The 13,190-nt window shown below is 43.8% G+C and overlaps 1 pseudogene; it reads right to left on the bottom strand.

Moving 5' to 3' along the window:
• Positions 1–5,653: 5,653 nt before the first annotated feature.
• Positions 5,654–6,341, bottom strand: LOC101590256 (annotated as a pseudogene).
• Positions 6,342–13,190: the final 6,849 nt, after the last annotated feature.

Raw genomic sequence — 13,190 nt, 5'->3', positions numbered from 1 at the left:
GGTCTGGCTGCTGTGCTCAGCTCCTTCTCACTGCTGCCCTTGAGGGTGAACCTGTTGTGCCCCTGTGGCAAGATGTTTTGCTCCTGGACTAGCTGGTTGGATCTATCCTCTACACTCTCTGCAGGGATTGCAGCTGCAGGGTTACACGTCAGGCATGTATGCCAGGCCTGAGCTGTACCTGGGCTAGGACTGGGTCTGGCTCTGTCAATCTTGCTGCCCAGTGAGAGGTAACCTAGACCCTGTGCAATCCCTAAATCCACCCTTGGGTGCTTGGACCGTTTTCTTTCCTGTTGGCCTGACCTTACTCACTCTGAGCGTACGTTGTCTGATTAAAACCTTGATGCTCTCTTCTGACTGTTTGGTGCCACATCTGCTTCCTTCTTTGTCAAACACAAGAATCTGAGGGCCTTTCTTGGACCTTATCACCCATTGTAATGCTTCTGCTGCACTCTACCAGGGGTCACCAAGCCAACCAGCATGCAAGTGTCACTGTCACGCCTTCTGGTGAAACCAGGAGACCATTGTTGAGACTGTAAGGTATAGTTGCTCTCAATGTGTTAATTTTATTTTGGCCAAAGTAGCTCCAGGTCAGCCTCTAACTTATCTTAGAGATAGGAGGCACCTGGACCACCTCACTCCTTCCCTGTCCTTGCTAAAATATGATAAAGATAAAAAAGACGAAAGAGGGTAAATAAAACTAATTGCAAAAAGTGTATTGCATCCTATGTCATCAGAAATTCCCATGACTGGCCTCTAACTCACCATGGTAACAGCCCTTTGTGTTTTCTTTATAAACCACAAAGGTATTTGAGCCAAGACAGAAGGGGGCTGAACATTTCCTGGCTTGCTAGTTGGGAGGTGTTCGGTGGCCAGCCTAATTGGATTAAGCTCTGTATTTCCCATGTTCGTCTCTCATGGAAAATTTATCTCGTGCTGCTTCATGACCATTAGAATTGAACAAGGAGTCACACATGGTGCCTTATCACAATACAATATCATAAGGGAATGAGAGGCTATGGAGGATATTGCCTAACAACTACCTTTCTAAATTGGTACGCACTTTGCTGCGACAAAGTCCTTTGTGTATGTCCTCCATAAAGTTCAAATTGAAGGCGATTTGCTCTAATTGAAGTAGAGATGGTGATCTAGTTCCACCTTTAGCACCTGATATTTAGAGGACTGAGGACCCTGACATCAGCCCAGTATGAAACCCACATCTCTCTACAGAATAGAGGGCACAGCTGAAGCACCACTTGCTTAGGGTCATTTACCTTGCCTCAAGTGGGGTTGTTCTGGAACCACTGTCTCCTGACCTTGAGTCTTGTCCCCAAGACTGTTTCACTCAGAATCGCAGGGCATTTCAGTTAAACTGATGATTAGATTGTATGATGCAGCACACAGCCTGTCATTACAGTCTTTCTTCAAATGATAGTGCTCTTGAAGTTAAATCGTGTTTCATTGCCAATGACTGAAGATTTTAATCTTGAAATTTTGGGGAGTGCCTCCAATGGCAGGACTCACAATGTCATGCATATAAAATTCTTTCTAGTTGATGTACATAAATGCTTGAGGAGAATAAAAAGAGAGAGCCAATACAAACAAGTCCAAATGGAAAGTTGGAAATGTAATCTTACTAATTCCCACTGTGTCTGGAATTAGTGTATTAAAAACCCCACAAAACCACCATGAACCTTATATATTCTTCCAGCTAGTTTACCCTTCTGTGGGTACTTCTCCTTTCCTGTACCTCTCTTCCCTTTCCCTATATCCCCATATGCTTTTCCAACTTCTTGTTCTTCACTCTTCTCTCTGCCCCAGGCTGTGGGATCACTGCTGACCCCAGAGGGTCTCGGAGCTTCTTCCCCCCGTAACTGCTACTCCCTCACAGAGTCAACTAGGTCCAGTCTGTTCTTATTCTTGCTGCTCTTCCCTGGTAGCAGTGTAGAAACTCACACAGCCTTCCTCTTACACCATGTTCTCTACAGAATACATTTGCATGCTAAGAAATTCAAATTAACTTCGTTGTGCTTCAGATTTTCAACTCACTTGAGAATGAGCTTACATTCTAATTATTTTCAACAGATCTTGCCAATGGCCTATGATGGGTGCATGAGTTATTTGATGTATTGGTTAGATAAGGTGTATCACATACCATATTGGCCTATTTTCTGTTACTATAATAAAATACCTGAGACTGAGTGACCTTAAAGAGTCAATCACTGTCTCAGCATACCCTGGGGGTGGGGCCGGCACAGCATACCACCAGGAATAGAACCTGGCCGCTGAGGTCTGCCTGAGCAGGCACGTTAGTCCACTGAGCTATCTGTCTGGCCCAAGAATAAAGTTTATTTATCTTACAATTTGGAAGCAGAAAGTCCAATCAGAATAATATCACCTCTGGTGAGGTTGTATTACCTCACTACGGGTGGCATTGTCCCAGGAGAACTTCCTGTTTCCTTTTCATGCTGGGAAGATCACATAGTGAGCTAGGAAACTTGGAAGATAGAGAGGGCCGTTGTGCTCTACTTAGTCTTATAAGAATAAACTAAAATTTCCTGAGAACTACTTAATGCCCTGCTGAGTTAACTCCCATGAGACCCAGCTTCTGCAAAGTCCCGTCACCTCAGTATCGATATCTGAGCCTCACAAGGGCCTGTGTAGGAAGGCGGTTTCCAAATGGCAGCACACACCAGCAGTTAAATATCTACTCTGCATCAGGGGCACCTTGTGGGCCTTCACAGGGGTCATGCATTTAATCTTTATGGTACATAGCACATAAGAAATGGAGGTAACTCCAGTTTTAAAAGTGTAGAAAACTTTGCTCAAACAGGTTCACTAAATGCGCCCAGATCCCCCAGAGTCCGGTGTCCTGGCTGGTGTGACCCTGAGTCCTTCACACGTCCACACTTCCTAGGCCTCCGTGCTTTCTAGGTCTTGCTCATGATGGTGATTCGCTTGTTGTAATCTGACAAGGCATCAGATTAGCATGATTATTCCCCCAATTCTTGTGGAAGCGTTGAAAAGCCCTCTCAGGGGACCAAGGGTTGTTGTTGTGTGCTTGCCCCCAAGTTTTTTCTTCAGATGGTAGCATTGTAAGTTTGGTCATTGAATCCCCATTGAGAGGTGGCTACTTAACTGAAATCACACTTGATACATAATGACACAGAGGAGGAGTGCAAGAAGGAAAAATGAAAAGACAGGGCGTTTGTTACTATACTGACTGCTATGGTTTGTGTCGAGGTGGCCCCCCAAAGCCTTGTGCAGTCATTGAACCAGCTTCTAGAGTTTGTGGCTAATTCATGATCCAATGCTGGGATTATGGGTGTGAGTGCTACATCCCCGTGTGGTGGACAGCCTGAGTACGATGTAAGGAGGGGAGAGAGGCTTGCTAGCTGCTGCAGCCGCCGCTCCTCCATTGGCTATTTGCTGTTTTCCACAGCATGAGCTACTGTTCTCCACCATGTGCCACTCTGCCTTGGAGCCAGCCAGGTGTGGACTGACACTCCCACTAACTGTGAGCTAGGTAAACCTTTCCTTCCTTAATTTTGGATGTCAGGTATTTTGTCCTAGCAATAAGACAAAGTAACCGAGATTCTGATTTTAGTTGAAATTTTATCTCCACAGTTTACCAGTACTGTGGTCTTGAGGAAGTTATATCGAAAGCAGGTATTATAAATACATCAGTGTGAAAAGCACATCATAAATGCTGACCTCCTCCTCCTTGCCCTTCCTTGTGTGATGTGTAGGATCTCAGGCCTCTTTAGATTCAGGACACATACACGTACTCACACTCATTTTAGTGAGGAAGTTATGTCCTCTTCTTTTTGCTCTGGGGAAGGCCAGTGCTTTCTTTAGTATTGGATACAGTATTATTTAGGCAACCAAATCTAAAAAATTTCCTCTATCCTGCTTGTCTTCCTGAACTGAAAGTCTTAACATTGTCATATGTTAGCTTTCATTAATGAAGGGTCTTTGTTTTGTTGATCCTGGCTTTTTTTTTTTTTTTTTTTTTATAGGGGCATTGTACCCAGGGTTTCTGCAGTGAGCTGTATCCCTAGCTCTTATATTTTGAAGCAAAATCTTGCAAAATTGCCAAATTGCCCAGGCTGGGATCTCCTTTGTTTGTCCTGGCTGCCATGGTCTGTCAAAGTCCTGGGACTAAAGGCATGTGCTACCATTCCCAAGTACTTTCTTTCTTTCTTTTTTGTTTTTCAAAATTACTGGAATTTTATTTGTCTCAGGCTTATGACTTGCAACTGTAAGGGTTGAGTCGCCGTGAAGGAAGACCCCAAGAGTCGGCCTCTCATGCAAATCACATAGGGAAAGTTTTATTATCTACATATACGTAGGGCGGTCTGAACACGCAGGAACAGAGCGCGCCTTCAGGGTAGCAGGCATAGTTTTTTAAAGACAAAAACCACAAAATGGGGAGGGAGCAAGCAAGTTACAGAAGCAAATTGCATTGGTTAGTGTAGGTTGTCCTTTACAATAATTGGTGGATTACAATACCGGATGACCAAATGGAGTAAGTCCGGGAGTAGCTGAGGGGACTAACCTTGTGGTTGTCATATTCCGGGAACATTTTTAAGAAATCGAGGCATTGTGACCTGGGACATCCTGTTGTTATGGCTTTCAATAGTGAGGCCTTGGGTTAGGGAACGTATGTCTCTTGCAAGAATTTAAACAAGGGGAGGGCCAAGGGCAACTTCTTGGCTGACTCAGTAGCTTTAGTTGTTTTCCAGATGACAGGACCTCATCTGAGGTTTTTATGTCCTCTTTGTTTTAGGAACATGGATTGCCTAGGCTTTGTAGCCATAAACTAGCGGGTGGGCCCCCTTACTGAAAGACACTTTAATAATTTTTAGCCTCATTTATGATCTTAAAATTGTTGGGCTTTACACAACCAAAGACATTGTGCAAGGAAAGCAAAGATTAAGTACACTTTAGGGAGACAGAAACAACACACGTTGGTGACGTAGGAAATCAGGTGGACGGGAGCCATCCGGTACACCAGACAGATCACAATATTAGGTCACATTCGCAACAAAATTTTTTTTAAAGCCAAGAGCAAAGTAATTCAGCAATGTTTACAGTAGACATAAATCTTACACAATTTAAAAAAACATTTTTCAGATCATAGAGCATAAAGTGGAAAAATGCATATATAGGTGAAATCTAACTGTACATTTGTCATCTATTAAAGTTGCTTATATGTACCACAGTGTAAAAAAAAAACGAAATGAATAAAAATCTTGAGAATTGCCTGATGAAAAATAAAATAACCAGTGGCTTTTAATGGCTTCTCCTGGTTACTAGTGCTACAAAAGACAAAAATCTCATCCAAACAGGTGATAAAACCAGGTGACAAACCTTTACCAAATTAGATGCACCTGTAGAAGTACACCATCCACCTACATTTTCCATCAAAAGCTTTTGTTTGTTTTAGTCTTTGAATCTTTGAAGCCCACTTGGTCATAACATATTATAAACTTTGTGTTTTTTACACCATGATATCGTATGTTTGTCTGGCACTATGCTAAAGCTAGTTTATAAGATGAAGAGGAGGGCACAGAGAGAACCCAGTGCCTACAGGACACGTGAAGCCGCTGGGTAGGAATGGGGAGGGGAGGAAAAATATTCAGTTCCATGGGGGTCACTCATCACCAGTCCCACTTGCTTCTGACTGGTCATTTTCATCCTGCTTTTCGTTGCTGTCAAGGTCACTCACCACTGGCTTTGCTTTTCCTCGATTTGGCCTTTTCTTGCCTTTTCCTTTGTCCTGGCCTTTCTCATCTCTCTTATTGAGCTTGATTTTTCACCTTAACAGATTTTGCCTCAGACTCAGACTCCTCTTCCTCTTCCTCATTGCTTTCCTCCTCACTTTCCTACTCTTTGGCAATTTTCTGCCACGCAGTCTTAAACACTGACTGTAAGATGATGGAGTCTTCAGAGATCTGGGATCCCTCCAAGTGGAACGTCTGAGCACTGTGACACAGAAGCATGACATCTTTCTCCAGGTTGCCCAGGCTCCGGTACGTATGATTATGAATTCTTTCCTTTATTTTCTTTGAAATCCACTGGTGTCCTAATGAATTCTTAGTATCCTGGTAACGCTTTCCTGGAAGGTACCTGAATGAGGACTCCACTGAGCTGCCGCCCTGAGTTATCTGTGTAGTTGGTCACAGTATCAATGATGGTGTTCATCTGTTTAGTCTGTTTGGGGGGATTTGATGACAGCTTCTCAGCTGGAGGGTGGCCTCGCCTCTTCTTAGCTTTCTCTACATCTTCCTTCATAAGGTCTTTGTCACATTTCTCTTCTTAAGCCATACTTCCTCTTCCATTTCTTCCAAATTGCCGTCTTCAGTGGCCCCATAGTTTGCCTCTAACGTAGTTCACAGACAACAGAAGGCCTCCTGGCTTGGACTATGTCCTCCAAAGTATTTTCTAAATGCTTCATGCAACCCTGTAAGGCTCCTCATTATGCATTTCTTAAAAGAATTGTTATAGTTTTATGGCCCCTGAAAGTCTTTGTACTGGCCATTAAGACATTAAGTAGAGACATTACTATCTATCTAGGAAGACATTCCAGCAGATGCAAATTTCTTACCCCTTCCTTGTTATTTGATCACTCTGATAATTTTCAGCAAAAATCTTATTAAATTTCTTTAGCAAGAAATTTATCTGGGACTTAGTCAGAATCCCTCTTTCTCCAATAGCTCCACTTAGCAATTGTCCATCTTCCCAATCCCGCCCTGCTTCTTGGCTACCAATCTCCACTTGTCAGTGCTGTATTTGAAATCCAGCCCACCTGTTCCTTTCTTGCCTGTTTATTTATTTTTTTTTTCTTTTTTGGATAGGACCTACAGGGTCTGCAGGGTCTACAGGGTCTCACTACATAGAAAAGACTCTGATTTTCCTGTGTTCAGCCTCCCAAGGGCTGGGATTACAGGCACGCACCACCATGCCTATTCTCAATCACCCTCTCAGTGTGTCCTGGGGGCAGGCCAGCACGGCATGCAGGGGATTGAACCTTGCCCTCTGTGCTCTGCCTAAGCAGGTGCTTTAGTCTGCTGAGCTGTCTGGCTGGCTCTCCTTTCTGCATGTTTAAATGGCTTCTGAATAAATTTTGCTTTTATTGCTTTCTGTGCTGTCCTCTGTTGTAGACCACAAATCATAAACTGAGCGTTGAAATGTCTGAGGCTGGCTTCATCCTGCTCTTCAAGCCAGATAGGAATGAGGAAATTCCGCCACTTCCTTCTGAATACAGCTGAAAGCCCTCAGGATAGTGACACTGTGGCACTCATAGGACAAGATGGGACATGCTGAAGACGATAGGGACATGCGGAAGTTACAGTCCCCTTATCGCCCACAACTCTTCCTTGCAAGGATGCTTTGTTCTTCCTAGCCCACACAGTTGTCATTCCTGTTCCTGGAAGCAGTCACTGGCCTTCACTGCTGTCCATGACACAGAGGTAGTCACTTAGAGCCAAGGTTCTGGCTGCTTTGTGGCCCTTTGCACCCTGGCCACCCAGCTCCCTGCCGCACTGCTGTTTTGTGTCTTTCTTCTATGTCCCCTAACGCTTGGCATGAGATCGGAGCCTGCTGTAGGGTTCCCTGAGCACCTAGCTCTGGATGTTTTTAATAAAGAAGCAATGTCACATGATGGCATGTGGGCCCTCCAGGTGCGTTCTCCCTCGAGCCCCATGATCCCTCAGAGAAGTGGTGATAATTGAGCTTCTGGCATCTAGGATCGTGGGATTACATCACTGTTGGTGCCAAAAGAATCCTGACTGTCATCTATTGTGTCACAGCCTGCACTAGGCAGACCCAAAGGCCTGACTTTCACTAAATCACCCACACTTTCTGGCTGTGGTAAATCCCCTCACGTCCTCCCTCCTCTATTGTCTCGCTCCATCGGAGCATTCATCCAAGAGCAGAGATATGTGCATTCCGATTCACCACATTCATACCCCCACTTCCTTCTCAGGGTGCCCCCAGGACCACAAGGAGGCAAGTTGCTTGGCTTCCCCAGCAGCTGCAGTGTTAGACAAAGTTTCCCTGTTGTCCACACTCGCTCCGGCACCTGGCTGCATTGGCTAGTTGCCGCTATTGTTTTTCCTTTACTACATCATTAATCGATCCCTTTTCCCTGGAGGTTGCTTCTGTGTCTCCCTCTTGTCATCTACTTTAATCCTGAGAGAAACTTCCTGGGATCACATCTCCCCTTCAGGCTTTAGCTTTATCCTTTATTCCTTCATCTCCATTTTTATTTTACTTTATTTTTTTGCTTAGGGAGCTTATACCATTTTCTTCATTTTCCTGCCACGCACTAATCCATAAATGTTGGCTGGATGAAGGAATCAATGAAGAGAGGAACTTAGTTGTTTGCATCAGTACTTATTAAACTATCACAGTGAGAACACGAATGCACGGTGAAGGAGTATTTTGAGAGAAACACTCATAACCGAGCACAGATTTAACATGCTAGCATAATTTCGCCCTAGCTTTGATTGTATGCTTTGTTCACCTGCATGCCAGTATTTCCTCTTTTATCAATTTATGAAATAATTGATAAAATATGAGGATTATGGTCTACTAATAAGAAACAAGCAGCCCAGGCATCACATGAATGTAGCTCTTCCTAAGAAGCCTACGAGTCTGTGATCTCGTAGGCTGTGACACCCACACTGTGACAAGCTGTGTTTCTAATGTACATTTATTTCTTGGCTTCAGATAATTTTTCTGTGAGGTACACTCAGATTACAGATCAGACTGTGCTGTGTTTTTCTTTATTTGTCTCTGCTTTGTTTTGTTTTCTTTTTGCATCAGAGTCTTGATATACAGTTCAGGCTGGTCTTAAGTTCACTTTGTAGCCCAGGGTGGTCTCAAACTCAAAACAATGCTCCTGCCTTAGCCTCCCAAGTTGTTCGCTTATCCAACTGAACTGTGTGTGTGTGTGTGTGTGTGTGTGTGTGTGTGTGTGCGTAGGCTACTGGGAATCGGACTCAGGACCTTACACTTGCCAGGCAGGCACTTGTGCTGCTGAGCTATCTTCCTAGCTGGGCTATCCTCTTAGAGATCCCTTTTTATTTTTCTCAGCCCCAAATTCAATCATAGTTGTTCTTGACTATTTTCAATGTCTGGCCATTGTCCTAGAAAATCTTTTCTTCTTTTGCTTGTGAAGTTCTGTAATTTCCTTCTTGGTCCAGAATTTTCTAAGTGTTTCCCTTGTATTTTTCCCTCATCTAGCCTGTAGGCATCTGTTACTCTTTCCTATGCACACAGCTCATTTTCTCAGGAAAATCTTACAAGAAAAGCCCTCCACTAGATTTCTTCACCTGTCTCGTTTAGGCAGTGCTCTCTGAGCTCGAGTCCAGCCTCACTGCTCCATAATCTCAATCCCTCATTTTCATCTGCTTAAGCTAGGTACATCTCTGTCTTAGTTGCTTTCTGGTTACTGGGGCAAAACACTTGACACTTCAAGTTAAAGAAGAGCTGTCAGTCCATAGTTGGCTGGCAATGAGGTACAAGGCAAAGGGACATCATGGAGGAGAAACAGTGTGTGGCAGACTTTTGAAAACAGAGAAGGCTCAGAGGAGCAGGAGGGAGACGGGCCTTCTGGGCCGCGGCTCCAGTGACCCACCTCCACCCGCCAGACTTGCCTCCCAGTGTCGTATTTAGCAATGAAATCACACCTCATAATCCGGTCACCTCCCTGAACCCCGCCCATGAGTGCATGAAGCTTTGGGGGAGGTATATGTAGATGTCCCCCTAACAATCTCCACCAGCAGATGTAAGTTAACATTTATGATCCTTCACAACCCAAATTTGTCCATTTCCTTTAAAGACCAAACTACTATCCTATGCAGCTGAGGTTTGTTGTGAGTTTCCTGTCTCAGCCTACCCAGGGTGGGGATTACAGCGTGTGCCACCACACCAGATTTCAGTAGCCAGCTTGGCATGGGGCCAGAACAGCAGGCATAGAACCAGGGTCCTTGTAATCGCTTTAGATATAGACAATGACTCTGAAGTGTTTGCATGGCACAGATTCACATGTTATCTCTGCCAATTATGAATGCAGCCCTCTTGAATAAATTCAGCTTTTGATACCTTAATTTTCTTATATGCAAAGTGGGGTAATAATTCCTCCCTCAAAAAGTGCTGTGAGGCCTAAGATGTTTGAAATGCAGTGAGATAGTGAGGCTAAGCTTAATAGCCTAAATTGTTTGATAACAATAAGCTTGTCTTCTGGATGTTTAACAACCTAAGTTTGCAGACCAAAATTAGAGAAAAAGGAGGGCTACAAGGAAAGCCAACATTTTGGCCCTAGCCTTCTAAGGTCAATTAAGACTCAGGACATATGAGAACTTGTACTGTAACGTCATGTACCTCAGTAGTGTCCCAAATTTTCTGATCAAGAAGATTATGGGGCCAAAGAGGAAAGTGATCAATGATGTAGAGTGTGCCTAAGGAGAGTCACATGGGGAGAAGACACTCTCTCAGGCTTTCACAGAGAGCACATTGGCCAAGCAATGGCCGTGACTCATCCACATGGCTGCACTGACAAAGGTTCTACAATCTGAGGTACAGGATCTCAGGACAAATCCTGAGGGGATTTCACTGACCTTCTCAGACCCAAAAGCTACAACTCTTGTTGCAGAGGTCCTGTTTTACCTTGGTCTTAACCATCCAGTAGAAAAGTATGAAGACGAAATATAGGAAGTAAAGCCATGCTGTCATGTTGAGCTGTGGGGGACTCAGGTCAATAATTTCTGACATTGCCAGTTAAACAGAAGACCCAATGCTATTATGGGCTACTGGACTCTTTCAGAATATTTTGTTGAGTTTACACACCTATAATATTCAATAATGGAACTTAGGAAAAAAGGGGTATACAGATGAATGTCCATTTTTTATCTGTGTATTCAAAGTGGTTAGGATAGATATATAGTTGCATTCTCTTAATGAATAGAATGATTTGTTCTAATGGTGTTTGTAAATAGGATTTCAAGTCCGCATCTTGTACAGCAATTAACCACTAGGAACAATTTATGCAGTGTGTTATTTGTCGAATCTGTACTTCTGATTTGATTTGAAACTGTCTCATTGCTATCTGTTTGTCAATAAAATTTTGAAAAAAAGCCCCCCCCCAAAAAAGAGTGCTGTGAGGTTGAGATGAATTAACACAGTAAATTGTTAACAGGGTGGCCCTTATTTAATATAAGCAAACAAAGAAATGTTAGCAGTTATTTTTATAAATAAACAATATTTGATTGACAATGTCTTTCATGGTGATTCTCAGCTATTTTGGCATCCAAGACTTTCCGTAGTCAAATCTCAAAATGTCTTATAAACTTGGCATCTTTTCTTCTGCCTTACTTTCAAGAAATAAGTAAGTAAATAAATAAGCAAATAAACTAAAACTACTCGTTCTTCAAATGTCTCTTGAACTTTATTTTTTGCCCTAATTTATGCTCTGCCTTCCTGTTTACTGTGCTTAGTGAGAGTTTGTGAGATTGAAATGAATTAATACTAAAAATTGTCAGCATGGTGATCCTGATTCAGCACAAATGAACGAATGTTAGTAAACAAATAAATGTCATAATTCATGCTCTGCTTTCCACTTTATTGTGTTGAATGAGATTTTTGCCTTTCTCCAAAGTCAAGTTTGTTTTATTTTATACTGTTTGGTACGGGGACTCAAAGTCAGGACCTTGAGCTTTCCAGGCAGGCACTGTGCTGCTGAGCTATATGCCTGACCCTCAAGATCAAATTTAAACATTCCAACTGGAATTCTGAAATAGCTGTAGGTGGTGATCCCGGAGGTGGGGGGCTGGCGGTGTGCTTGTCTTGCCCAGGCTGAGTTCTCCTGCTTCTGTGGAATAACACATCATACTGGTCCGCTGCACTGATAAACTGTCGTGAGTAGATTTGGTGGGGAGGAAGTCAAAAGGACAGTAAGTCTCCCTAAGGTACATGAGAGGGGAGCGTAGCAGCATTTCTCCACAGCGTTGCTTCTGATCAAGTGACATCTCATTGCAGAGAAAGGGTAGCAACGGCTTTGCACCGATGGAATTTCACACTGCCTGAGAGCTGGGTTGACTAAACGCAGAACATTTATTGGGCACCAAGTTAGGAAGAAGAATGTTAAGTGCATGGAGTTTTGTCTTACACAATACAGTACATGCTTTTGAAATGGATGATTATCTGGTGCTGTCTTCTTTGTAAATAGGTCTAGCGGGAGGATTACAGCTCCTCATAGAGTCTTTGCCTTCTTCCATGAATGCTTTGAGAACTGGCGTGAGTGTCTTTGTCTTCCAACAAATACAGTTGCTTCACCGAAAGAGAACACGAGGGAAGCAACTGGCCCGCCCTTTCCGGTGGCATTTTTAGGCAGAGTTGCAGCAGAGTGCCAATGGTGCCCCGAAGACAGTTGCCGCGCTGCTCCCTGGGCAGTGTTCCAAGATATCCTGGAAGATGTCCCAGTGTGTCAGCCCAGCGACAGCAGCTGGGAGCTGCTGCCAGGTCCTCTAAGGCCAGGTTTAGATGTAACCCTGGCACGGAGCAGTCTTTCAGAAGTCTGTGTCAGCCCTGGGATAGGTTGCAGCTGCAGTTCTGCATTCTTTAGCGTCCTCTTTACTTCTTACTGGCCAGCGCTTCATGACATCCTCTTCTTTCATGGTTAACAACTCTTTCTGTTAAACTTTCCCTAGTCACGTGAAGCTTCTGTCTCCTGTTTGGACCCAGCCTGATGACATGTGTGTGCCTTCCAGGCAACTCTCCTCGGCGCACGGCAGCCCTCGAGAGTTCAGCCTTTATGCTACCAATTTCCATGGTTGCCATGGTTCCTGAGCACACTACATTCTAGCAGACTTCAGGCTAGCAAATTTCTTATCACCAATTACTGACATTAGCAAAATGGACAAGTGTTCTCTATAGAATGCTCTTTGGATGCCTAATTGAAGAAAAACCCCAAATAGATGCCTGGTTATGTAGTATCATAAATGGGAATAATGTAATTGTAGCCATGAATATTTTCAGTCTGACATCAGTTGTTTGGGCCCTCACTGTAGGCTTTCAGTTCTCTCGCTGCCCATCTCACCCCCACAGGCCCAACGTGCTTCCCAGCTGCTGAGCAGGGTCAGTCTCAGGTCCACACCTGTGTCTTGGCTTTACTCTCTAAGCTGTGC

This window comes from Octodon degus, unplaced genomic scaffold, assembly GCF_000260255.1.
Source record: "Octodon degus isolate 3935 unplaced genomic scaffold, OctDeg1.0 scaffold00012, whole genome shotgun sequence".
Taxonomy (NCBI): Eukaryota; Metazoa; Chordata; class Mammalia; order Rodentia; family Octodontidae; genus Octodon; species Octodon degus.
This window is presented reverse-complemented; position numbering and strand designations above follow the sequence as displayed.